This window comes from Phyllostomus hastatus, unplaced genomic scaffold, assembly GCF_019186645.2.
Source record: "Phyllostomus hastatus isolate PE091 unplaced genomic scaffold, TTU_PhHast_1.1 phas_contig_551, whole genome shotgun sequence".
NCBI classification, from domain to species: domain Eukaryota; kingdom Metazoa; phylum Chordata; class Mammalia; order Chiroptera; family Phyllostomidae; genus Phyllostomus; species Phyllostomus hastatus.
The window spans coordinates 536,971-564,611 of record NW_025333909.1 but is presented as its reverse complement, the minus strand read 5'-3'; the positions used below and the strand labels follow the sequence as shown (position 1 = coordinate 564,611).

At 38.6% G+C, this 27,641-nt stretch overlaps 1 non-coding gene and 1 pseudogene across 1 annotated transcript; one reads left to right on the top strand and one right to left on the bottom strand.

Annotated features, from left to right (window-relative positions):
- The window catches only part of LOC123824246, an 81,708-nt pseudogene that overhangs the window by 35,486 nt on the left and 18,581 nt on the right, over positions 1 to 27,641 (top strand).
- LOC123824411 lies at positions 13,117 to 13,222 on the bottom strand. Its single transcript, XR_006786690.1, has one exon. It is a non-coding gene; the product is annotated as a U6 spliceosomal RNA (small nuclear RNA).

Here is a 27,641-nt window from a genome sequence, read left to right as displayed (position 1 = left end):
AGAAGGAGAGAATCCTAGAAGCAGCAAGAGATAAGGGGACAGTCACCTACAAAGGAGTTCCCATCAGACTGTCAGCTGATTTCTCAAAAGAGACCTTACAGGCAAGAAGGGGCTGGAAAGAAATACTCCAAGTCATGAAAGGCAAGGACCTATACCCCAGATTACTCTACCCAGCAAAGCTTTCATTTAGAATAGAAGGGCAGATAAAGTGCTTCTCAGATAAGGTCAAGTTAAAGGAGTTCATCATCACCAAGCTCTTATTTTATGAAATGTTAAAGGGACTTATCTAAGAAAAGAAGATAAAGAAAAAACATGTATAGTAAAAGGACAGCAAACTCACAATTCTTAACAACCACACCTAAAGCAAAACCAAAAGAAACTAAGCAAACAACTAGAACAGGAACAGAACCACAGAAATGGAGATCACATGAAGGGTTAGCAACAGGGAAGTGGGAGGAGGAGAGAGGAAGAAAAGGTACAGAGAATAAGTAGCATAGATTGTAGGTTGAAAATAGATAGGGGGAGGGTAAGAATAGTATGGGAAATGTAGAAGCTAAAGAACTTATAAGTATGACACATGGACATGACTAAAGGGGGGGGGGATATGGGTGGGAGAGGGTATACAGGGTGGAGGGGAGAGAAGGGGGGAAAATGGGACAACTGTAATAGCATAATCAATAAAATATATTAAAACAAAACAAAACCAAAAAAGGCAATTCAATGAGGAACTATCTTTAAAGCACAAAAGTTTACTTGGAAAAAAGAAAGAAAAAATAAGATAATAAGTTGAAGAAAAGAAAAAAATTTCCTTGGGGAGCAGAATTCAGAGGACGATTCATTTAGAAAATAATTTGTGGTTTATTTTCTGCATTCTAAACTAGTGGCCACATCATGTGTCCAGAATCTAGGCTCCCTAACCCAAGGACCTTAATGACTTTTATGTGACAGAACCTAAAGTAAAAAGTTACCAAACACTTGGAAGACAAAAAAAAACAAAACAAAACAAAAAACAGTTCCTGCTATCAGATCTTGTTTAAGAGATGGGGGCACATCAGCAAGTGTTGGTATTGACAGTCGTTCAGGGATACAGGGGGAAAATGACTCAAACTTGGAAGAGATGGTTGAGCTTCACCAGGACAGTGAGGAAAGAAGATACTAGACTTCCAGAGGGTATGAAAAAAAAAAAAGAAAATGAAAAAACAACTCATAGGATGGGAGACAATACTGTAATATATGTTAAGGGACTTGTATTTAAAATATATAAATTCTTACAACTTAACAATAAGACAAATGATCCCATTTAAAAACTGACAAAGGACACTTCTAGTTTCCTGTCCAGCATATAAGGATCTTAGAAGTTACCAATCCATCCTAACAAGTAAAAAGCCTAACAAATTGAAAAATCAACACTTCTTCCTAGGTTTGTCAGAGAAGTGAGGTCACAAGGCAAACCTCTGTTCCCAAAACTGGAGAGACAGCCAGGAAGATACAGATAATCACAATTTACTAGAGCAGAAAACCAGAAGCATACATCTCCACCAGAATCAGTACTGGGGCAGAAAAACCTGAACTGTAATTGACGAAATGCTAGAGGCTGGGGGTGGACAAGTCTGAGAGAGTAAAAATCCAGGGAGACCCAGTCATGGCGGACCTCCACACTTTTGTGAGTTTCACTTGCAGGTTATCACAGAGAAGACTGATTTTAAAAATCCTCCTCAGAATTCTAGTAGGAAGAAGGGAAAGTGATCATTTTGAAATGTGTCAGACCATTCTGTTCTACCCAACAAGCCATCCCCAAGAAAAAGTATTTTACCAGAGCCTAACCTATTGGGGTTTTATTGGAGCCTAACCATCCCCTGGGGGAAGGAAAATACCCAACTCCTTCACTTTCTAGCCACACTGAACCAGCTAAGGGGGAGGGGGGAAACTGAGAGATGCTTTTGCAGTTCATAGCCTAGGGTCATAGGATCACTACACTAATACCTAATCATATAACAGGCTTTCCCTTCTGCCACACTGTACCAGTATATTATTATAGGTAAATTTACCAAAGTTCCTTTTACCTAGTACATCATATCTGGTTTCCATGAAGATACTACAAGGCATATACCACCCTGGCAGGTGTAGCTCAGTTGGTTGGAGTGTCATCAGTTGCAAGTTTGGTTCCTGGCCAGGGCACATACTTAGGTTGCAGGTTCGATTCCTGGTCTGGGTGCATACAATCCCCAGTGTGGGCACGTACAGTGGGCAACCAATAGATGCTTCTCAATGCTTCTTTCTTGCAGTGATGTTTCTCTCTCTACCTTCCTCTCTAAAAGCAATGAAAAAAAAAATGTCCTTGGGTGAGAATTTAAAAAAACTACGAGGCATACCAAAAGACAAAAAATACAGTTAGAAGAGATAATGCACACATCAGAACCAAACCCAGATATGTCAGATTTTGGAATTATCAGACCATGAGTTTAAAACAACTATGATTGCCCTGGCTGGTATGGCTCAGTTGGTTGGAGCATCTTCCTGTACCCAAAAGTTTGTGGGTCCAATTCCCAGTCAAGGCACATACCTAGGTTGTGGGTTAAATCTCTGGTCTGGGAATGGGCACATGCAACTGCCCCCACCCTGTCCAGGTACAGATCCGCAATCTAGGCATGTATGGGAGGCAACCAATTGATGCTTTTCTTTCCCATGGATGTTTTTCTCTCTCTCCCTTCCTCTCGCTCTAAAAGCAATGAAAAAAAAATGTCCTCAAGTGAGGATAAAAAAATAAAACAACCATGATTAACATGTTAGGGGTTCTAATGTAAAAAAGCAGATAATATGCAAGAACAGATAAATAATTTAATCAGAGACATGAAGATTCTAAGAAACAATAAAAAAGAATTGCTAGAGATAAAAAACAGTAACAAATTAAGAATGCCTTTGACAGGCTTATTAGTACACTGGACACTGGTAAGGAAAGAATCTCTCACCTTAAGGAAATATCAATAGATACCTCAAAAAATGAAAAGCAAAGTGGAAAAGACTGAAAAAAACAAGCCATAACAGCCTATGTAATAACTGTGGGTCAAAAAAAAAAGGTATAATATATGCATAATGGGAATACCAGAAGAAGAAAAAGGAACAGAAGAAATGTTTATTTTTAATGTATTTAAAATTTTTTTATTATTGTTCAGTTACAGTGGTCCCCATTTTCCCTGTTGTCCTCCCCTGCCCTACCCACCCCCGCTGCCACCCTCAATCCTTCCCACCTGTTGCCTTTGTCCATGGATCCTTTATACACGTTCCTTGACTTGACCCTTCCTCTCCTTTCCCCTGTTATCCCCCTATAATATCACCTATAAGTGCAACCTAATCAACAAAACAAGTAAGCAAAATAGAACCAGAGACATGGAAATAAAGAAATTTTTCTTATTTTTAGTTGAGCTAACAGATAACAGTTTGTTCAAGATAATAACAGCGACAATGTATTCAATTATGTACGCTTATGTGTGTGTATGTATGGATGTGAAACGAATGATGGAAGGGAGGAGTTAGGACTATTTGGTTATTATAAGGCACTCACACTACCTGGGAAGCAGTATAGTTTTATCTGAAAAGTGGACTTGGATTAGCTGTAAATGTATATTGAAAACCACTAGAGAAACACCAAAAAAGGACTATAATCAATATGCTAAGAAAGAGACAAAATGGAATCACATAAAACTCAATTAAAACCACAAAAGACAGACATTCCAGGGAGACTGTTGGTCAATGAGCTTAGTTGTGTACTCAGGGCAGTAATACAGTGGAGCACACCTGTTCACAGCACCTGTCAGGGAATGGAAGTGAAGCCAGGTAGTGCGAGTCTGGGCGCAGCAGTGGATGCTGGGCATCTTCCAGGCAGGTAGGGATGAGGAGGACTCCTGGCCAGGAACCTCCCCACACCTGGCCTGGCATGTGGGAAAAAAATGAGGAGCATCCTGCCCTGACTGGTATGACTCAAGCACCAGCCTACAAACTGGAAGGTCTCAGGTAAGATTCCCAGTCAGGGCACATGCCTGTGTTGTGGGCCAGGTTCCCAGCTAGGGGCACGCAAGAGGCGACCCATCAATGTTTCACACGTTGATGTTTCTCTTCCTCTCTTTCTCCCTCCCTTCCCCTCTCTCTAAAGATAAATAAAATTATTAAAAAAAACAAATGAGCATCCTATGGAGGTGATAGGCACCAATGGGCATGAGGCTCCCCCTGAGGAAGGCAGATAAGTGACTATCCATGCAGGTGACCAGAAAGGCACCAAGGGCAACCAGATCAACACCAGGAACAATGTGGAAGGACGCAGGAAAAATGTTCTTTGTTGGCCTGAGCTGAGTTACCAGTACAAAGGACCTAAGGGATTATTTTGCCAAATTTGGGGAGGTCATTGGCTGTACAATGAATTCCAACTCTGGCCCGTTAAGAGGGTTTGGGTTTACCATGTTCAAAGATGCAGCCAGTGTGGAGAAGGTCCTAGACCAGAAGGAGCACAGGCTGGATGGCCATGTCATTGACCACAAAAAGGCCATGACCATGAAGAAAGACCTAGTAAAGACAATTTCTATCTGTGGTGTCTGAATCCCAAAGCCACTGAAAGGATCAGAGAATATTTGGTCCAGTTTGGGGAGATGAAGGCCATTGAGATTCCAATGGATCTAAAGTCAAACAAAAGACAAGACTTTGTTTTCTTTACCTTTAAAGAGGAACCTGTGAAGAAGGCCCTAGAGAGAAAGTTCCATGCCCTCAATGGAGATAAGTATGAAATGAAAGTGCTGCAGGACAAAGAGGTCTATCAACAGCAGCAGTATGTCTCTGGAGACTGCAGGAGCTGCAACTGGGGGAACAGAGGTAGCAGTGCTAGGCACCAAAGTGGAGGAGGTGAGAATCAGAGTTGGAATCAAGGTTCCCACTCCCCAGGAGGACAACAGTGGCTATGACTACTCACCCTGTGGCTATTATGGCTATGGCTTGGGCTACAAGTACAGTCAGGGTACGACAATTTTCTGGGAAGAGCCAGCAACATGGTGGCCATTACAATAACTACAAGCCATACCTAGGGAGTCCTGGACTGAGCACATACACTTTGTCTGGATATAGAGTGAACACATACAGACAATTATGTAGTGAATTTAACTTGGTATACTTTCTTTTTTTAAATAAAAATTTTATTTATTTATTTTTAGAGATGGGAAAGAAAGGAGAATGAGAGGGAAAGAAACATCAATGTGTGGTTGCCTCCCATGCATCCCCCGCTGGGAACCCAGCCCACAACCTGGGCATATGCCCTGATTGGGAATCGAACTGGCGACCCTTTGGTTAGCAGGCCAGCACTCAATCCGCTGAGCCACACCAGCTAGGGTTCACTTGGCATACTTTCTATGGCCTGTCCCAAATGCATTTATTTACCCCCACCCCAGAAATCACTCTTTTGTTTACTATTTCCAGAGCTCTAATTCTTTTAGGCAATATGTGATGTCTCAGCAGCCAGAGCAGCACTGTGGGATGATTTCATTATGGGGTTATCCAGAACCAGATGGGAAGGTCTGCTTTTTGCTGCCTCCTTGGAGATTGGACCTGTGGACCCTGGTCATCAAGAGATCTATCTTAGAAAATCAGTGTCAATTTTTTTCCACCTTTTACTTTTATATTATCTGTGTCATACATCTATAATGGAAGAAGTGTTAATTTTACTTTACTTTTTTGTACCTTTCAGAATGTAATGTATTGTAAGGTATCTGGGTTTTACCACAACATGGATATTGAACCAGTCCAAGCTTTTGAAATAAAAATGTAACACCCCCCATCCAAACAAACTCAAAACACTAATTTGAAAGAATATATGTACCCCATATGGTCACTGCAGCATAATTTACAATAGTTAAGATATAGAAGGAACTCAAGTGTCCATCAGTAGATGAGTGGACAAAAAGCTGTGGCACATTTACATAATGGTATATTACTCAACCATAAAAAGAATGAAATCTTACCATTTGTGACAGCATGGATAGACCTAGATGGTATTATGCTTAGTGAAATAAATCACATAATTTGATGCTTTGTTTTAGGCATGCACATGTTAAGTATTATTATGTCTTCTTGGAGAAGTGACCCTTTTATCATTATGGAATGCTCTTCTTTATCCTTGATAACTTTCCTTGCTTTGAAGTCTGCATAGAGAAATAGATGAATCCAGTATCTTAGCTGGAGACTTCAACATGAATGTATCTAAAATGGATATATCCAGCAGCCAGAAATTAGTAAGGAGCCCTGGATGGTATGGTTCAGTGGATTGAGTGCTGGCCTGCAAACCAAGGAGTCACCAGTTCAATTCCCAGTCAGGGCACATGCCTGGGTTGTGGGCCAGGTCCCTGGTAGGGAGCATGCAAGAAGCAACCATATACTGATTTATCTCCCTCTCTTTCTCCCTCCCTTCCCCTTCTCTAAAAATAAATAAAATCTTTTTTTTAAAAGAAAGAAAACCAGTAAGTTCATAGTTGAATTTAACACCAACTAGATGTAATTGGCATCTATAGTTAACTTCATCTAACCATAGCAAAAATACACATTCTTCTCAAGCTCACATGGAACATTAATCAGAAATGATCAAATTCTGGGCCCTAAAACATACCTTAATGGTACTATTTTGAACAACTGAAATGAACCCTGGCCAGTGTGGCACAGTTGGTTGGAGCATTGTCCCATAAACCAAAAGGTTGTGGGTTCAATTCCTGGTCAAGGCACATGCCTAGGTTGCAGGTTTGGCCCTCAGTTGGAGCACAAACAAGAGGCAACCAATTGATCAATATTCCTCTCTCACATCAAAGTTTCTCTCCTTTTCCCTCTCCCTCCCTTCCCTTCTCTCTAAAATCAATAAGCATGTCCTCGGATGAGCATTAAAAAAAAGAAAAAAGAAAAGCCCTGGCTGCTTCAATTTCTGGGTCAGGCCACATGCCTGGGTTGCAGGCCAGTACAAGAGTCATCCACACATTGATGTTTCTCTCCCTTTCTTTCTCCCTCCCTTCCCCTCCGTCTAAAAATAATTATATATAATGTTTTTTTAAAAAGATGTCAAAAAAAAAAAAAAAAAGCCCTGGCTGGCGTAGCTCAGTGGATTGAGCGCAAGCTGCAAACCAAAGTGTCACAGGTTCGATTCCCAGTCAGGGCACATGTCTGGGTTGCAGGCCACGGCCTCCAGCAACCGCACATTGATGTTTCTCTCTCTTTCTCCCTCCCTTCCCTCTCTGAAAATGAATAAATAAAATCTTTAAAAAAAGATGTAAAAAAAAAGAATAGAAATGATACAATTTCTGCCCTCAGACCACAATGAAATTAAACCAGAAATCAATAACAAGCAGATAACTGGAACAGCTCAAAATATATGAAGATGAAACAACACACTTATAAATAACACACACGTCAAAGAAGAAATCTCAAGAGAAATTTTAAAAATTAAACATTTTGACTAAACAAAAATGGTAATGCAACTTCTCAAAAATTTGTGGGATGCAGCAGAAGCACCATTTAGAGGGAAGTTTATAGCATTGAATGCTTATGTTAGAAAAGAAGACCTACCTGGGTGGCGTAGCTCAGTGGATTGAGCGCGGGCTGCGAACCAGAGTGTCACAGGTTCGATTCCCAGCCAGGGCACATGCCAGGTTTGCAGGCCACAGCCCCCAGCAACCGCACATTCATGTTTCTCTCTGTCTCTCTTTCTCCCTCCCTTCCCTCTCTAAAAATAAATAAATAAATCTTTAAAAAAAAAAACAAGAAAAAGAAAAAGAAAAGAAGACCTAAAACCAGTAATCTAAGTTTCCACCTTAGAAAACAAGAAATAAAGAGCAAATTAAATCCAAAGTAAGTAGAAGAAATATACGATCCTACTAACCAATATCCTCCCAATAAATTTAACTTAAAAATTTAATAAAAATAATAAGAATTAGAGCAGAAATCAGTGAAACTGAAAACAGGAAATTGGTAGAGAAAATCAATGAAACCAAAACCTGCTTCTTTGAAAAGATCAATATATTGAATTATATAATTGAATTGTACACTTTAAATGGGTGAATTGTGTGGTGTATGAATTAGACTTCAATAAATCTGTTTTTAAAAATAAGATCACAATGATATTAACAGTAAAAAGATCAGTGGTTGCTAGGAGCTAGGGATTAGAGGGAGATAAATAGGCAAAGCACAGATTTTTAGGGTGATGAAATTATTCTGTATGATACTATAACAGTAGATACTATAATGGTGAATGCCATTATACATTCATAAAAACCTATAGAATGTACACCACCAAGAGTGAACCCTAATGTAAACTCTGTATTTTGGGTGATTATGATCTATTGATAGAGGCTCATCGGTTATACCAAATATACAGGATGGTGCAGGATTTTGATCGTGGGGGAGGCCATGTATGTGTGGGGTCAATGCGTGTACCAGAACACTATGTACTTTCCATTCAATTTTGCTATGAACTCCTTTAAAAAATAAAGTATTTAAAAGGAAAAAACATGTCTTAAATCAGAGACTCTTCAAGCAGAATGTGAAATAATAACAACAAGAAATCCTGTACCTTTAACCTTTCTCTTCTATGGCTCCTTTTGAAGCCTAACAAAACTAGGTCCATATAAAAAGCTATCCCAACTGAGAAACTTATCTCCTCCTCCTTAACTTAAATAGGTGGGCCAGAGAGCCTCATTAGGACCTCTATTTTAGGATTCCTGTGACACTTCAACTGCAGGCATTCTGCTTCGCTCTACCCAGACCAGTGACCTAAATGAATTAGATCCAAAAGGTGATCTGCACTGACTATGGAGAAATCTTTACCTTTTATCCTCTTACCATCCTCTATTTTCACCTAGTATGGCCCGTCTACCTGACCTGTCCATCATTTTGCTATCTTCTCCAAAATTCAAGATCCAAGTTAAAGGAACGAAAATATTACAGACACTCATGGTAACTTGAACTAAAAATACTAATGTTAAAAGCATTAGTCTGGCCAGGCCACCGGTTGGGGTGAGCAAAAGGCAACCGATCAATTTCTTTCTCTCAAATTGAAGTTTCTCTCCCTTTCTTTCTCCCTCCCTTCTCTGCTCTCCAAAAATGAATAAATAAAATCTTTAAAAAGGCATTATTCTGGCAGGAAAGTGTATAGAAAGACCTAATTTGTTACAAACTCAGGGAACAATGGAAATTACCCTCCTTCAAAATGGCCTAATTAGCACTCATTGTAGCCCAATCTCCAAGAGGTTCTGATCCTGAAACTCCAAGCTGCAAGTTGCTCTGACAAGAAATAGCTAATTGCATAGCTACCTGTGAAGAATAATTTATCACATTATTGAACACCCATCTCATTAACTCTCTCTTCCACCACCTAATAATAGTGACTATATATTGAGCTCTAAGTATATGCCAGGCATCGTGCTATATACTTAAGATTTTTTTCATTTAATTCTTATAATAACCATATAAGTCTAATTAATTTATTTGATGGGTAAAGAAACTGAGGTTTGGGGCAGGTAAGTAATTTCCCCATTGATCACACAGCTAGTGAGTGAAAGCCAATGTTCATTCTCTTAACTATTAAATATTAAAGAAATATTTAAAATATGATCATCATCTAGATATAGGTAATATTTTGTTCATAAAAGATACTTCATTACACTTACATTTCTATCTATTTTAACTTCAAAGCATACTTCCTTCCTTTTAATCTTGCCTTTGCAGATATTTTTATTGCAGTTCAGTCTAAGTTTCTTCATTCTTGAAGTCAAGCCAGGTCACAAAACAGACTTCATTCTTCCAGTGTTTATATTTCATGGATACCACTCTACTGAGGTTGAATGTAACCCCTGAGGTTCTCTTCACCCCCGTTTTGCTGCTTAAGGCTTAGGCCTGAACGTCTCCTCTAGGGCCTAAGAATCATATCTACATTTTTCTGTTTTTCATATCTATATTTTTCTATATTCACCTTCTTTGCTTTTTTTCCTTTCTTGTTCTTTTGTAGAGAACAAGAAACTAATCCATAGGGACTACTTACCTGACTAGACCAGAATGATACAGATTGCCCCATGAACTGCAATTCTAACAGCCTGAGATCTCAATATCCCATGTTACAAAGGATTTAGAGGACTGTACAGGCAATAGCTTTTGTGTGATCTCTTTTCTGGTGGCTGCTAGAGTGCCAAAAAAAGAAATATTACATTTATAAGAGTAACCATTAAGCACATTCATATTATAACAGTAGAAATCAATAAATAAGTCCCCAGAGTGATCACAAATATTTTTCTGCTGTTATCAACCAATACCAAAAAGACAGTATTAATATAAAAACTGCTAGCTCTAAGGCTCCTTGCCAGCTAACCAGCTTCCTACCTCCATCCCATTGCCAGCACTTATATACCTCTGTATCCAATTATGTCAATGTTCTTTCAGTTTACAACAAATGATAGCTAGAACTGAAAATGTACCACATTACTGTCACAGCAGTTAATCTTCAGGTTTTTAAGACAAAGCTTCACATCTCTAATTCAGCCTCATTTTTGCTTTACCTTTTCTCTTCTCCTATTCTTCTAGCTATGTATCTTACTTATACATAGACAGAATCATGTCAAACAGAGTCAGGGCGATTGAGATCAAAACCCTCACACTGGAGCAGATCCTAGGCAGTCTTCTATATATTGTAGGTTGCAGGTGGTTTTGGAAAAGAATAGAAAAATACTATTCCCAAAAGTCAATAGATTTTTAAAGCTCCAATTTTCTAATTACGGAAAGACCAAAATTCATCCAGTCTACTGAATACATCCCCATCAAAATGATGATCTATATGTAACTTCAATCCTAATGGTGTCATTAATAACTTACACCATAATTATTATTATACACCAATCTCACATTTTCATAGTCAAAGTATTCCAAAACTGTCAAATTGTTTCCCAGCTACTAATACCAGTTCCAAAATTTCCCTAATGTCTAAACAAAATCAGTTCAGTTTCCTTAGCATATCATCTAACAAAATTTTTAAAATAATGGCTCTAGTTATATTCCAGTGTCAAACTAACCACATAGATTCCAATAATCCATTACACACCTCTAATTACACCCTATGCTTAAGTGAAAAAAAAAAACAAACAACTATCCACCATTTCCTAAAACTTTCCTGCTTTCAGTATTGCTCATCCATTCAGCTGCTATCACCTCTCCTCACCTCTTCTTAACACTGCATGTCCCAAACTCTACTGTTTCCTTTGCAGAGCTCTTAATTGGTGTTTGTTTATTTCCTTTACTCAGATCTCCCCATAAATCAAAATTAGGTTAGCATCTTCTTCATTGGATCCTCAAAGTATTATTTTACTATCTTCCCTCAACAGCCTGCCTTCCTTCAAAGTTCATGCTACTCAATTTCATCACCCTCTCAGTGTTACACATCAATTTCAGGTTTCTTCCCTACCTTCACTGAAGACTTTGGGAAGGACTGTTCGGCTTTCTCCTTTCATCCTGAAAGCCTTCATCATCCCCCTTGATGATCTACCACCCAAACCTCACAGCTTCTTGACAAATCTGATTTGAATTTCATCTCAACTCTATTTCAACTGTCCCTTTCTGTAGTGACAACTGTAGTGGTTCTACCTCCAAAACCAAACACAGAATCCACTCTCTGAACTACTAGTCTTTCTACATCTCCTACACCTTACGTTCCTTGAATTTTCCCTTCAACTTCCTCAAGAAAGTTGGCCTTGAATTCAGAGGCCTGAATTTATCAAGCCTCTCACCTATGTGCCAAGAACACCATGTCCCTGTCGCCTTCACCTCTTCCTCTACCCAGGAAAAGTTCTATGGACAGTGAGACTTCAATGACAGTAGCCAGCGCCCTTCATTCTCCTATCCCCTTGATTTTCTGCCATCCTTCTACTGCCAATTTCCACCCACAAATCAACCCAACTCTTTCTATTTTTCCACTCCTATTTATAAATTACAAAGCACTACTGAGTAAAATCCTACACTACTGACTACCAGTTTCCCCTCCACCCAACTGATCTTCCACTGCTACCAGAATGATCTTTTAAAACATAAATTAAGCAGGGCTTTAGGAAGGGCAGAGTGAGGGTCTCAGTAAGTCCTCTCCCCCAAAATGAAATGATATAACTGTATAACACTGTCAAAAACAACCATTTCAGGACTATGGAAATAAACCAAAATTAAACAATGCATTAAGAAGTGTTTAAGGAAACCTACTGAACCTTGGACAAGAACAGTGGGAATCTATGGTGTTTTAGCTTGGGGCTGTTCATGTCCCTTCTGAATTCACGTCCACTGGAGCTGATTTTACAAGGGCAGGGCAGGGCAAAGTCCTAAAAACCAGCAACTTAGCTGCTGGACTGGAATTACTTGTTTAGGAATGAGGACAAAAAGTCCCATGCCCAGGGGTGTTGAAAATAATAGCCAACTCCTTAGATCAGGGAAAACCAACATCAGTTACCTGAGGTCACAATATTGCTGAGGGCAAGCAACAGAACAAGAAGCCTTCTAAAATTCAGCAGAGAGATCAAGAAAACAAGAAAGGCCTAGGGGGACTTGATCAGCTCCATCCTTATCCTTGGTGGTCTAGAAGACTATGTGTACATGCAAGGCTGCAGTCAATCACAGAGTACTTGAGAGTGCCCTAGCCACCTCCATTTCCCTGACTGAATGTAAAGACCTACACAGATATAGAGGAGACATGAAAAGGCCTAGCAGAAAGTAAAAATCAGGAGGAACTTGTAAACTCCCTGAACTTTTTGAGTATGGTTCCCAACTCACATGCAGTTCCATCGACAAAGGATGGAAGACAACAGTGGCCCAAGGTGTCCCTTAAAGGACAACCTCTACCAAATGACTGACTGTTCACTGAGCTATCCTGACCCAGGTGTGACACCTAGGAAGCAAGGCTTCCCAGAAATAAAAAGAATTTCTAAAAAGCAGAGCAGAAACGTCAATGGGCTACACACTGAAGAAGAGACAGAATCTACAGAATTAATCCACGCAAGTCACTAAACAAATTTAGAAAAGCAAGAAAAGTACAAGAATCTCTGGGGGTGGGAGGGTGGGGATCAGAACCTGAGCTTAAACTTTTTCCTTCTACAAATTTAGATGCCATCCTTGCACAGGGACCACACTAATCTTCTCTGTATTGTCTCAATTTTAGTACATGTGCTGCCAAAGCAAGCACCTGAGCTTAACCTTTTGAGGAACTACTAACTGTTTTCTGAAGTGGTATACCCACTAGGATGGCTATGATTAAAAAAGATGATAGACAGTAAACAAGTGTTGACAAAGATGTGGAGAAAACTAGAACACTCATCCACTCCTGGGGGGAATGTAAAATGGTGTGGCTGCTTTGGAAAACACCACGACAGTTTCTCAAAAAGTTAAACACAGACTTAACTACTATAGCACTATGAACCAAAAAGGGGGTTCTATAATAAATCTAACCAAAAGTAACCTCACAGAATGATCTAATCATAAATTCCTAGCCAGATAAGTCATGGTGAGTAGTCAAGCCCCAGGCACATAAAAGGTTTATCTTCAACATAAGCAAGCCCTATCCATTGTTTTTGTGCAGTAGGTTAACACACATTTTAAATTCCTCTTTTCAAACCCCTTGGAAGGGTAACCACCCTCAAGAGAGCACATACTGTTGTTACTTATCCTGCAATCCGACCATAGAGCTTTTCCTGCCTAGCTTTCTCCCATGTTCATCTTTCTTAAGGTCCATCCTTAATTACAAAGGTATAAAAGGCACTGCAAAAGTGTCATTCTTCAGAACATTCAAGAGTTTTCTTCCTGTAATATCATCAATTTAACTCAAGTAAACTCATAAAAATTCTCTACAGGTTTGAATTTTTCTTATATTGACATTACCCCAAAAGTTGAAACAATCCAAAATGTCCATCAGCTGATGAATGGATAAGCAAAATATGGTATATTCATATAATGGAATACTACTCAGACATAAAAAGGAATGAACTAAGCACTGACATGTGCTATAGCATGGATGAACCTTGAAAACAATATGCTAACTGAAGAAGAATTTAGACCAAAAGCTCATATGCTGTATGATTCCATTTATATGAAATGTCCAGGGTGGACAGATCCTTAGAGGTAGAAAGCAGATTAGAGGTTGCCTGGGTCTCAGGTGGTGGTGGGGGAGATGGGAAGTGACTGCTAACCAGTATAGTTTCTTTCTGGTATGATGAAAATATTTGGGAATCAGATAGTGGTGATGATTAAACAACTTTGTGAATATACTAAACACCACTGTTACATACTTTGAATTGGTGAATTTTGTGGTATGTGAACTATATCTCAATTAAAGTAAAAAAAAAAATGCTAAGAGAAAGCAGCCAGATGCAAAGGCTATAGAGTGTATGCTTCCGTTTACATGAAATCTCTAGAAAAGGCAAATCTACAGAAGTTGAAGGCAGATGCATGTTAGTGTTACCTGGGGCTAGGGGAGGGAAAGGAGATTGACTGACAAAGGGTACAAGAGATCTTGTAGTCTTATGGAAAGGTTCTAAAATCAGATGGTGGCTATGGTTGCACAACTATATAAATCTACTAAAAATCATCAAATTGCATACTTTAACAAGTTTTTTTTAAGATTTATTTATTCACCTTTAGAGAGGGAAGGGAGGGAGAAAGAGAGAGAGAGAGAAACATCAATGTGTGGTTGCTGGGGGCCGTGGCCTGCAACCCAGGCATGTACCCTGACTGGGAATCGAACCTGTGATGCTTTGGTTCGCAGCCCGTGCTCAATCCACTGAGCTACGCCAGCCAGGGCTAAATTGCATACTTTAAGTAGGTGAATTTTATATTGTGTAAATTATACTTCAATAAAGCTATTGTTAAAAAGAAAATGGGCTCACTTTCCATCCCAGAAACACACCTAAGCCTTTCTCTTCTCCCTCTTCTTCCCCCCAGATTCATGACCTTTGCCTTTCTCTCTCCTAAGCTCCACGGGCCCTACTTCTGCCTCTGTAACTTTTGAAATAAACTTTCTCACCCTGGCCAGTATGGCTCAGTTGGTTAGAGCATTGTCCTGTAACCAAAAGGTCACTGTTTCAGTTCTCAGTCAGGACATATGCCTGGGTGGTGGATTTGATTTCCCAGTTGTGGTGCATACAGGAGGAAACTGATCGATGTTTCTCTGTCTCTCCCTTCCCGTCTCTCTTGAATGAGAATAAATTAAGCCTTTAAAAACTTTCATATATATATATATACACACACACACACACAAACTAGGGCACCTTAGAGAAACGGTGGGTGTGGGGAGGGAAATATAAGCTTTATGCCAGAAATCAAGCAAGCTATGGAACCCCAATGAGTAGTGTCAGAGGGATATGGGAGGCAACACTTTGGCAAAAGATGGGACAATTTGAGCATTGACAAGAATGATGAATGCAATTAACTGAAACCCATTGAATACATTTTTTAAAAAATATGATTTCGTGATAGAGAGAGAACGAACACATCCAATTCATTGACTATCACTAGAAGTAACTAGGGCACCAACTCTTTATTGTGAAAATTGGTAATCAAGTCCAAGATCAAGAATTAAGCATCTCAGCCCTGGCTGGCGTAGCTCAGTGGATTGAGCACAGGCTGTGAACCAAAGTGTCACAGGTTTGATTCCCAGCCAGGGTGCATGCCTGGGTTGCAGGCCATAACCCCCAGCAACCACACATTGATGTTTCTCTCTCTATCTATCTATCTCCCTCTCTAAAAATAAATAAATAAAATCTTAAAAAAAAGTGAATAGCTAAGCACGAAAAAAAAAAAAAAGAATTAAGCATCTCTCCTGCCTTCCTTGTACAGGTAACCCAATAGTCCTAGTTGATGAGGGAATGTTTACTTTCAGAAGAATTTCAGCTAATTAATGTAGAAAATAAAATTAGGAAATCACCATTTTGAAACTCCTAGTGAAATAATTCTGCCAATGATCATCAAAGAATCATACCATTAGGTGAAAAGTTGAATAAATCCACTACCAGTTCATTTAAGGTGGACTAGACATGAGCCTCCAAATGTGACGCAAAGTGAATTACATGGCAACCACTGTGAAGTATACTGGACCAAAAATAAAAGTTGAACCTGAATATCATCCAGCCTCTAAAGCTAACTTCCATTATAGAAAAATATGGGGTTGGGGTATAGAGGAATAAGGCAAATGACAACACAAGACAGAAGACAGACAAATCCAAAATGCGGGATTTTCCATAGGACAACTGGCCCACTTTCTACAATAAGTCAATGGCTTGAAAGAGAAAAAGTGAGGCACACACTGCTCTGGATTGAGAGAGATTCAGAGATAATAACCATTTTGTGTAACTGAAGCTTTGTATCCCTTGACCAACACTTCCCCCTCCTTCCCCCCTTGATTGTGGTAAATACTTCACAAAGTATACCTATATCAAATCATCAAGTCATATCCAATTTTTAATTGTCATTTATACCTCATCTTAGTTTGTCTGGGCTGCTTTAAAAAATACTGCACACTACGTGGCTTGTAAACAACAGAAATTTATTTCTCACAGCTCTAGAGGCAGGAAAGTGCAAGATCAAGGCACTGGCAGATGAAGTGTCTGTTGAGAGCCTGCTTGCTAGTACATGGCCTGCCCTCTTTTCACTGTGTCCTCACATTATGGAATGGGAAAGGGATCTGTCTGGGGTCCCTTTCATAAGGGCACTAATCCAATTCATGAAGGTTCTGCCTTCATAAACTAATCCCCTCCCAAAGGGCTCACCTCCAAATACCATCACATTGGGGGTTAGGTTTCAACATATTAATTTTTTTTGGGGGGGGCACAAACATTTACTCTACAGCAACCTCAATAAAGTTGGAAAAGAAGAGATAATCAAATGTAATGTAGAGTCCTTGTTTGGATCCTTATATGAACAAACCAACTGTTGGACAATCTTTTGAGATAATCTGAGAAATTTTATAATGGGCTGGATATCAGATGCTATTAAGGAATTATTAATGTTGTGGATAACACAATGACAGCATGGTTATAGAAGAAAGTATCTGTAATTTTTAGACATGCCTACTGAAGATATATAGGAGTGAAATAGCATGATATCTGGGATTGGCTTTAAAATATTTCACTAAACTTTTTAAAAGAATGGAAAGAGCAAGAAAAAAGATATAACTGAAATAAAACTGGTGAAATCTCGATAATTGAAGGTGGTTTATGGGTATATGAGGGTTCATTATGCTATTTACTTATGAGTACATTTCAAAATATTTACTAATTTTTTTAGAGAGAGGGAAAAGGAGGGAGAAAGAGAAGGAGGGAAACATCAATGTGAGAGAGAAACATTGACCGGTTGCCTTTCATACGCTCCGCAACCAGGAACCAAACCTGTAATCTAGATATGTGCTCTGACTGGGAATCAAACTGGTGACCTTTTGCTTTGTGTGAAGATGTCCAGCCAATTGAGCCACACCAGTCATATTTAATAATTTCTAAATTCACAAATCTAACCAGGTAACTTCCAACCATAAAATACCTTCAATGGTTCCCCAATGTTTACAGAAATAAAGTTGAAATCTACAGCATGGTGTATGCAGCCCTCCATAACATGTTTCCCAACCTCATCTCTGACCACGCCCTAAATTCCAGCCATTAAAGTGATCACACCTCCATGCCTCTGCATCTGCTGTTTCCTCTGTCTTTGTTATCACACTTCACCCCACACTTCTCTGGCCTGAGAAGAGTTTTATAATTCCATTAAAGGTCTCCTCTTTGAAGCCTTTTTTGGCTTCCCATATTCAGTCCACTTTGGTTTTGAGCCTTAGTTTCCTATCACATAATATCTGGGTTTTTATCTGCAGCCTTAGAGTCTTTGCTTAGGTTTGAACTCCTGTACCCAGGACCTCTGATACTAGGATTCCTAGAGCCTTAGTATCTAGTCCTTTCATGGCTCTCACTGCTCTGTTTCTGGCTGACAGACTTCAGAGTTACTGCCCCAGGACACAGCATTTAAAGAGGTACTCATTTTCTGGGTCAAGAAAGACTATTCAGCACTATAGGCACCTCATTTGTCTCACCCTAGTCCTGTCCCCCATCCCTCCTCAGACATGAAAGTCCTAACATTAAAGTCCTTCCTATTATCTTTTACTATTCTCAATTCAGTTTTAGTCACCCACTTCAAACTGTATAATTCATCTCTAATGCTTGTTGTATTGAAAGATGTGCCTCTCACCATTTGTGAACTGAAAGTTTGCCCTGAGAGTGGGCCCTGGTTGCTGAGTATAAGAGCAGTGTTGGTAATACACCAGTCACAGAAATGGAAATTGCTTAAATCCTTAGTGAAATTAAACATCAGATCCACTGCCAATAAATTCTAAAAAGCTCTTGAAAGTACTCAGGAGATCCCTTCAAATCACCATAAGTATCCATCTACCTTTTCTTCCTCTAAATAAGACTGCCTTTCTCTCAAGTACTAGCACTCAAGTTAAACTTTAAAAATTCATTTGATTTTTTTGTTTAATAACTAATATTACAAAAATATTTTTATTTTTCATTGCTTATGTGTAATGTTTCATTTATACTTAAGTAGGCTTTTATTTGCTAGTCTGGAAACATAGCCACTACTTATAAATGGCTTCTCTGATAAAATTGTCCAAAATTCTAAATTGCTTATTTAAATAAACTTTTAAAAACTACAATCACAAAAGAATTAAACATTTACCTTGCCAATCATGTACAAACTGTATTTTAGGATACCAAATAGACCTAGTGGGTAAGAGGAAATTCTTCACAAAAGAAATCCAGCTAATACATGTAGAAGGAATGACAGAACTGGGAAAAAACACCAGCTTGAAACCTTATAAAGTAACTGATTCACATAATGATCATCAATGGATTCTAAAAGCAACAGGAGAAAGACAAACAAGGAACTTTACAATGCAAGGACCAAGCTGTCACCAATCTGCACTTGCTGTTCAATCACAGCATCGCTAAAAGTGGAACTACCAGACACTGGAGGAACACATGTGAGGATTTGGGTTCTACAGGAAGAGAGCATAACATTCTCCAAGAATGGAAAATGGGGCTTAGAATGATGGATATAGAGTTTGGGATGGGGAGTTTTGATAAATGAAGCTGATGCAGGAGCAAGATATAGGGCTTTGTAAGGTACTCAAAGAATTTTGGACTTTCTCTTAAGGGGACTAGGAAGTCACTGAAGGGTTGTATTTTAGGAAGTGTTCTCTGGCTGTAAAGTGGAGAATAATTTGGAAGTAAGAAAGAATGGGGGCAGGTGAATAATTAGGAGACAGTTGCAATAGTTCAGGTGAGAGGTGATCGTGGCCTGCACCAGGCTAGTGGCAGTAGGAATAGAGAGAAGAATATGGATACAATGGACATTTAACAAATAGACCTGAAGGGATTTGGTGGTAGAATAACTAGAGAGAGTATGGCATGAAGGTTCTGGGCTTGGGCCCCTGGTTTGATGGTAGTGTCATTCACTGAGATAAGGGACACAAGAGGAGGAACAGGTTTAGACAGAGCACAAGAAATAGTGACTTGGAATGCCTATCCATGTGTGCAGATGGATACATGGGGTCTGAAGCTCAGGAACAAGGTCTGGGTTAGACATACATTTGTGTGAAGTGAGTGTGTAGTAAGAAGCTGAAGCCAAGAGAATGGATAAGATGACCCAAACAAACAAACAAACAAACAAAGAACAGCAAAGGATAACACGGGTCCCCAAAGCACCATACCTTCCACTTCTCATAATTCCATGCCAATGGCAGAAGAGAAGTCAGATCGGTAAATTGAAAAGTAGGAGGTGAGGAAATAAAAGGTAAATGAAGGAGAAGAAGGAGAGATAAGAGGAATTGAAGAATGTGACTTTGTATACCACTCATTTATGCTATCTAATTAACCCTTTACTTATTTTTATATACATATATTGTCCTATGTTATAATATATACATAGCATTGTCTTCTTCAAGAAATGCCTCACATGCATGCCTAGTCTACAGGTAAAACTACAAGCTCCTAATGAAGCGGTTTTCCCTTTGTATCTCCCACTGTACACACAGAAATCAAAGCACTGTTTAACATCAGGAGGCTTAGTTGCTAACTATAGAAGAACGACCTCTAGGTAGGCATATCTTTGTGACATCACAGTAGTCAAGGGTATGGTGCTTAGCAAGCCAAACTAGCCAATCCCACAATTAGCTGGATTATATGCTAATGTATTGATTAACAAAGGGAAACAGATTTATCTCAAGAACCAGGACCTGGTACAAGGCAGTCCCTCTAGGGGGTAAGCATTTCAGCAAGCCAGACTATATATTAAAAGGTGGATTTGCGAGCACATTTTTAAAACAAAAGAAATTTATATCAGAAGGAATATATACCCATTAAATTATATGACCTGGTTATCTTTCTCTACTCAAGATGTTTCTGTAAAAAGCCTATTTAATCTTCCAAAAAAGTAGAACATTTATTTGTAAAGATATATGTACTTCTATGTTTACTGCAGCATTAGTCATGGCTAAGACATGGAAACAACTGAAGTGACCATCAATAGATGACTGGATAGAGAAGATGTGGTACATATACACTATGGAATACTATTCAGTCATAAGAAAAGATGAAATACTGAGTTCCAGCCAAGATGGAGGCACAGATAGAAACACTTCATATCCTTACACAACCAAAAGAAGTATACAACCAATTTAAAAACAATAAATAACCAGAACTGCCAGACAAATCAAACTGCATGGAACTCTAACAATCAAGGAGTTAAAGAAACATTCATCCAGACCAGTAGGAGTGGTGTCCAGTGGCAGGGGTCAGGGAGGTAGGACCTGCAGCAAGGTGGCGGACCACAAGGCTGAAGCAAGGGCTGGCTGGTAGGGAAACTAAGGACTCAAAACCTCTAGCTATGGAATTCTGTGAGGGCTACAAAGACAGGAGAAGCTCCCAGTCTCACAGGAGAGTTCATTGGAAAGTGGGGCTAGAGCAGAGTGAGTGAGCAGCATTGTTCCCTCTCTGACCCCTCCCCCACAGACAGTGCCACAATGGCAGCAACATGGAACCCTGCAAATACCTAAGACTCTGCCCCCTTACAACATAACAGGTGCCCCGAGATAAAGAAATGTGGCCTAAATGAAAGAACACATCAAAACTCCAGAAAAAGAGCTAAGCAACAAGGAGATAGACAAACTATCTGATGCAGAGTTCAAAACACAGGTAATCAGGATGCTCACAAAATTGATTGAGCTCAGTTGCAAAATGAAGGAAGAAATGAAGGCTATACAAAGTGAAATAAAGGAAAATATATAGGGAACCAACAGTGAAGGGAAGGAAACTGGGACTCAAATCAATGATTTGGAACAAAAGGAAGAAATAAACATCCAACTGGAACAGAATGAAGAAACAAGAATTCAAAAAAAAATGAGGAGAGGCTTACAAACCTCTGGGACCACTTTAAGCACTCCAACATCTGAACCATAGGGGTGCCAGAAGGATAAGAGGAAGAACAAGAAATTGAAAACTTATTTGAACAAATAATGAAGAAGAACCCCAATATGGTGAAGGAAATAGACTTCCAGGAAATTCAAGAAGCCCAGAGAGTCCCAAAGAAATTGGACCTAAGGAAGAACACAGCAAGGCACATCATAACTAAGATTAACTAAGATTACCTAAGATTAAAGAGAAGAAAAGAATCTTAAAAGCAGCAAGAACAAAGGAGAGTTACCTACAAAGGAATGCCCATAAGACTATCAGCAGATTTCTCAAAAGAAACCTTGAAGGCAAGAAGGGGCTAGAAAGAAGTATTTGAAGTCATAAAAGGCAAGGACACATACCTAAGATTACACTATCCGGCAAAGCTATAATTTAGAATGAAAGGGCAGATAAAGTGTTTTCCAGGTAAGGTTGAGTTAAAGGAGTTCATTTTTACCAAGCCCTTATTATGTGAAATGTTAAAGGGACTTACCTAAGAAGAACAAGATCAAAAACTATGAACAGTTAAATAACAACAAACTCACAACTATCAACAACTGAACTTAAAAACAAGAAACAAAAAATCTAAGCAAACAACCAGAACAGGAACAGAATCACAGAAATGGAGATCATATGGAGGGTTATCAGTGGGGAGGGGAAGAATGAGGGAGAGGTACGAGGAAAAAGAAACATAATTGGTGGGCATAAAAGAGACAGGAGGATGTTAAGAACAGTATAGAAAATGGAGAAGCCAAAGAACTTACATGTACAACCCACAGTCATGAACTAAGTGGGGGCAATGCTGGAGGATGGAGGGGTACGAGGCAGAGGGAGCATAAAGGGGAGAAAAAATGGGGACAACTGCAATAGCATAATCAATAAAATATATTTAAAAAAGAAAAGATGAAATATTGCCATTTGCAACAACATGGATGGATCTTGAATATATCATGCTAAGCAAAATAACTCACACAGAAAAAGTTAAGAACCATATGATTTCACTCATATGTGGGACATTAAACTGAAAGTAACAAACTAACAAGAAAAACAAACAAAAACTCATAGATATGAGCAATGATATGGTGGTTACCAGGGAGAAAGAGGTTGGGGGAAGTAGTAGTAAAAGGTAAAGAGGGTCAAATATACTGTGACAGAAAGAGATCTGACTTTGGATGGTGAAACCACAATGTAATATACAGATGATATATTACAAAATTGTACATGTGAAACTTATATAATTTTATTAACCAATGTCACTCTAATAAATTTAATTAAAAAATGTTAAGCCTATTTAACCAGAATTGGGGGCAGGACAACTGATGAAAAGAAACTTATTATTACCTGTGATGTTTTAATATTTTTATAGGAAATATTCACATATTACCTCAGTAATGAAAAATAAATAAAAATAACCCCCAGAAAAGGCTAAAGAACCAAAATACCATTCTTCCACTTTCCAGGCTCCTTGCAGATAACTGCTCTTCATCCTTTCATTCACAGAACACTATCTTACATGGCCAAATTATAATGCAGCTAAGTAAGTGAGGATTTCTTTGCATTATTATATTTTATTCTCTTCTTCCTGAGACTACACTCTGGTCTTTCATGGAAACTTGAAAAATAGCCTAGTCTCATTACAAGAAAACTTAGATGCTCTTGCTTAAGGTAGGTTAATTCTGCTGATGTATGCTTTCAGATAGCTACTTTTATCTATTATATTTAATTTTACTTCCTTTTAAGACAAAGACCTTCCCCATCCTTATTTGAAATTCTGAGAACACCCTTCATTAAGGCTACTTTCCTTTTTTTTAAAATAAGGTGTATAAGTACTTATTGACTGGTACAGCAGATTTAAAAAGAAAAGCACATTAACAGGAGGTTTAGTCAAATTTCAGAAGCTTGAGCTAGATGACCCCTCAAATTTCTTAGATAATCTGATTTAGGTGGGAATGCCCTGGCTCCCTGAAACATTTCTCTTTGCCCTCTGGTACCAGTGAAGACAAAGACTAAGCCAGACCAGGCCAATTTCCACTCAAGAATAAGTTTGGACTATGAGAAAGGTACCTACTATACAATAAACAAGCCTTCTTATCACCTTGAAGCACTGACCCTATGAAAAAAAGTAGACACAAGCACCCCTATGTTCATTGCAGTGTTATTTACAATCACGAAAGTATGGAATCAGCCCAAATGCCCATCAGTAGATGAGTGGATAAAACAACTATGGGACATTTATACAATGGAATACTACACAGCAGAAAGAAAGAAGGGAATCTTACCCTTTGCAACAGCAATGGATGGACCTGGAGAACATTATATTAAGTGAAATAGGCCAGTCAGAGAAAGACAAATACCATATGATCTCACTCATATGTGAATCTAATGAACAAAGTGGACTAACAAGGAAAACGGGGACAGACTCATAGATGGAGAGCAGGATGACAACTAGCCAGAGCAGGGGAGGTTAAGGGGTAGAATGACTAAGGAAAAAGGAAAAAGGACTCATAGACATGGACAACAGTGTGATGATTGCTGGGAGGAGAGGGGTATAAGGTATAAAGGAGACCAAAATGTAATGGAAAAAAATACAACAAAGATTAATTGTTTTAAAAATCCACCTTGAAATAAATAAATATTTAAAAATTAAAAAAAAATAGAAATTGGACCTGTTTTGTGTATTGCAACAGATCTGTTGTCTTAGATCCTATATACAACAGCAGCTAAAGGTAGATAAACAGCAACAGCCTTTATTTGATGGACTGATTTTCATGTAAGAGAAAGTCTCTAGTTAGGCTGAAAAGATGTGAGTTCTACCCTGCCCTTCTTGATATTTTTAAATAGTTACTTGTCTGACAAAACTAATGGCATACTAATTAAGTTTGCAGATGAAAGCTGTAAGACATAGGTAGTACAATTGGATGGCATTCAAAGCTCAAAATAAGCTTGACAAGCAGGAATAATAGGCCAAATTTAACAAGCTAAAAAGAAAGAAATCAACTTAAAGACTTATACTATGTCCTAAAATACAACTGTGCAAGTACAAAATAGATGAACACAGCAGAAGAGTTCAAGTATTAGGGATTTCAACTACCTATATAGGCTCAACATAAGTTAACAGAGTGATTGCTGCGGCTGTCAGGAAGGAAGGAACGAAGGAACGAAAGAAGAGGAAAGAAGGGAGGGAGGGAGGGAGGAAGGAAGAAAGGAAGCTAAATTAATCTTGATCTACATGAATAGTAGTAGCATGGGGTCTAGAATAGTCATTGAGCCACTCTTCTGTATCTGGAATAATACACTTCATTCTAGATGCCAATCTTTAAAAAGAGATATTAATGAACTGAAATATAAACAGAACAGAATAATCAGAATGATGATAATGCAATAAAGGAACTGCAGGTGTTTAGCACAGAGAAGACCGAACTTAGCAGAGGAAACCAGTAACCACTGTTCTCATATATATCAAGTATCAGAGCTGCTCAATAATGGAAAAGGCTGTCTTTGGAGAAATGTTCTCAAATAATGAAGTATTCAAGCACAGACCTAGATAATCACTTGGTGGGGATATTTAGAGAAATTCAAAAGCCTGGGATAACTCCTAGGTCTCTCTGCTTAAAAAGTCCAAAAGGTATGATACTCCAGTAGCAATAAGTATATGCAGCACCCGGATCTTGGTTTCTAAATATCATTCTTCACTTAAGGGAGCCAGTGCTCCTTGGAGAAATAGTTGGTTCCAGGGCTGGGGTGGTGGTGGTGGAAATACAAGATAACTCTGAAATAATCTTATTGTCCCAGAAAATAAAGAAGTGCTAAGGAGTGGTAGGGACATGTCAATGGACACAGAAATCAACTTAAAAGGGCTTCCACTGTCCAAATCTGGGCCATTTTAAACATTAAACTGAATAATAACAGTAAAACATTGCAACCCAGGCAGTAAATAAGAATCCATGTATCCATACTGAAAATCAGTCAATGAATACGTGGGGTAAAGGGAAAGCTCTTCATTACAGTAGAATGCAACTAATTAGTGTAGAACTAGAAATGTACTTAGAAAAGTCACTATTTCTCAAATATCATAGCAATAACTGATTCAGGCAAGAATCATCAATGAACATTAATGACTATTGGGTGAATACACAAAAGTTAACTCAAAATGGATCAAAGCCCCAAATATAACATTTGAAACATAAATTACATGAAAGAAAACATTGGTACTAAACTTACAGACATTTGAAACATAAATTACATAAAAGAAAACATTGGTACTAAACTTATAGACATTGGTTTTAGAAGATTTTATGAATTTGACCACAAAGGCAAGGGATGTAAAAGCAAAAATAAATGAATGGATCTATAACAAACTAAATAGCTTCTGCACAGCAAAAGAAACCATCAACAAAACATGTTCTTTCCCTGATTCCTTCCCCTCATTTCTGAACTGCAGGAGACTGAGCCCCCTTGGGCATTGGTGACCTCCATTACTGGGGACTGTTTATTTGATGGTTGATTTTGCTGTGCTGGGTACTTCCACTTGCTATGTATCATTTTGTAATACACATGCTGACTTTTTCCTTTCTCCTCTTTTTCCTGGGAAAATAAAATGAATGAATAAAGAGTTCTTCATAAAAAATAAAAGGGCAACCAACAAAATGAGAAAAGGTATTTGCAAACAACACCTCCACTAAGGGGTTAATATCCAAAATATATAAAGGATTCATAAACTCAACAACAACAAAAATCAATCTAATTAAAAAATTGGCAGAGGCCTTGGCTGGTGTGGCTTAGTGAATTGGGCTCTGGACTGACTGGGAATCAAACCAGTGACTCTTTGGTTCTCAGGCCAGCACTGAATCCACTGAGCCACGCCAGCCAGGGCTAATTAAAAATGTTTTTAAACTATTGGGTGAAAGTTTGATAAGGGACAAGAGATTTATGCAGTGTGAAAGTATCCCCTCACAAATTGTATATTAATTATAAGAGGAAAAAATGTAAACTTACAATGGAGAAACCCAATGGACTCCACTTTAATTAAATAGTCAAATTTAACATCACTGATTGTGGGACAACTAGCATCATGTACCTCCTATTCTGTTGCACTGAGAATATATAAATTCTGTGGTATTCCTACAAAAATGCAAAACCTGAAGCTAATAATAAGGAAACATCAGAAAAACCAAAACTAAGGAAGTTCTACAAAATAACTGACCTGTACTCTTCAAAAATGCCAACATCACGAAAGAAAAAAAGAAAGATTGAGAAACTATACCAGATCAAAGAACACTAAAGTGACAAGACAAATGAATTCAACATATATATAACCCTGGAAGGTATTCTGGACTGGGGAATCTAAAGAACAAAATAAACCAACAAACAGAACAGAAACAGACTCATAGACATAGACTGACAGTTGACAGAAAGGAGAGGGATTGGGAGACTGAGTGGAAAAGGTGAAGGGATTGAGAAGTACAAATTGGTAGTTAGAAAACGGTCATGGGGATATAAAGTACAGCAAAGGGAGTACAGTCAATAATATTGTAACAACTCTGTATGGTGCCACATAGGTACTGGAAATATCAGGGAGATCACTTTGTAAAGTATGACTGTCTAACCATGATGCTGTACATCTGAAACTAATACAGAATAAAATTTAATGTCAATTGTAGTTGAAAAATAAAAAAAAAGAATGAGTCATTTACAGAAAATATACAGTATGGTAAGTAAAGAAGGAAGAGGTGCTGTGAGAATACAGAGGTACACCAGAAAGCACAGATGCTGTGAACATACAGACAGGGGTACCTAATCCCAGCCTGGAAAAAACAAGGAAGGCTTCCCAGAGGAAGTGGAAAGGAAAGCCTGAAATGAGTTTTGAAAGGTGAGTAGAAATTAGCCAAGGAAAATGTGAGTGGGAACAAAAAGATGAAGAGCATATTGTAGGCAAAGGGAATTGTATGTGTGAAAGCATAGGCTTATGAAAGAACATCGCTTTCTCTGGGAACCAGAACTCATTCACCAGGGTTGAAGCACAGAATTAATAAAGATGAAACAACAGGGGATGTTTAAAGCTTAGAGGAATCACCTGTAAGTTTTAGAGAGACTACTTGAGCCGCTGTGCAGAAAATTGATTGG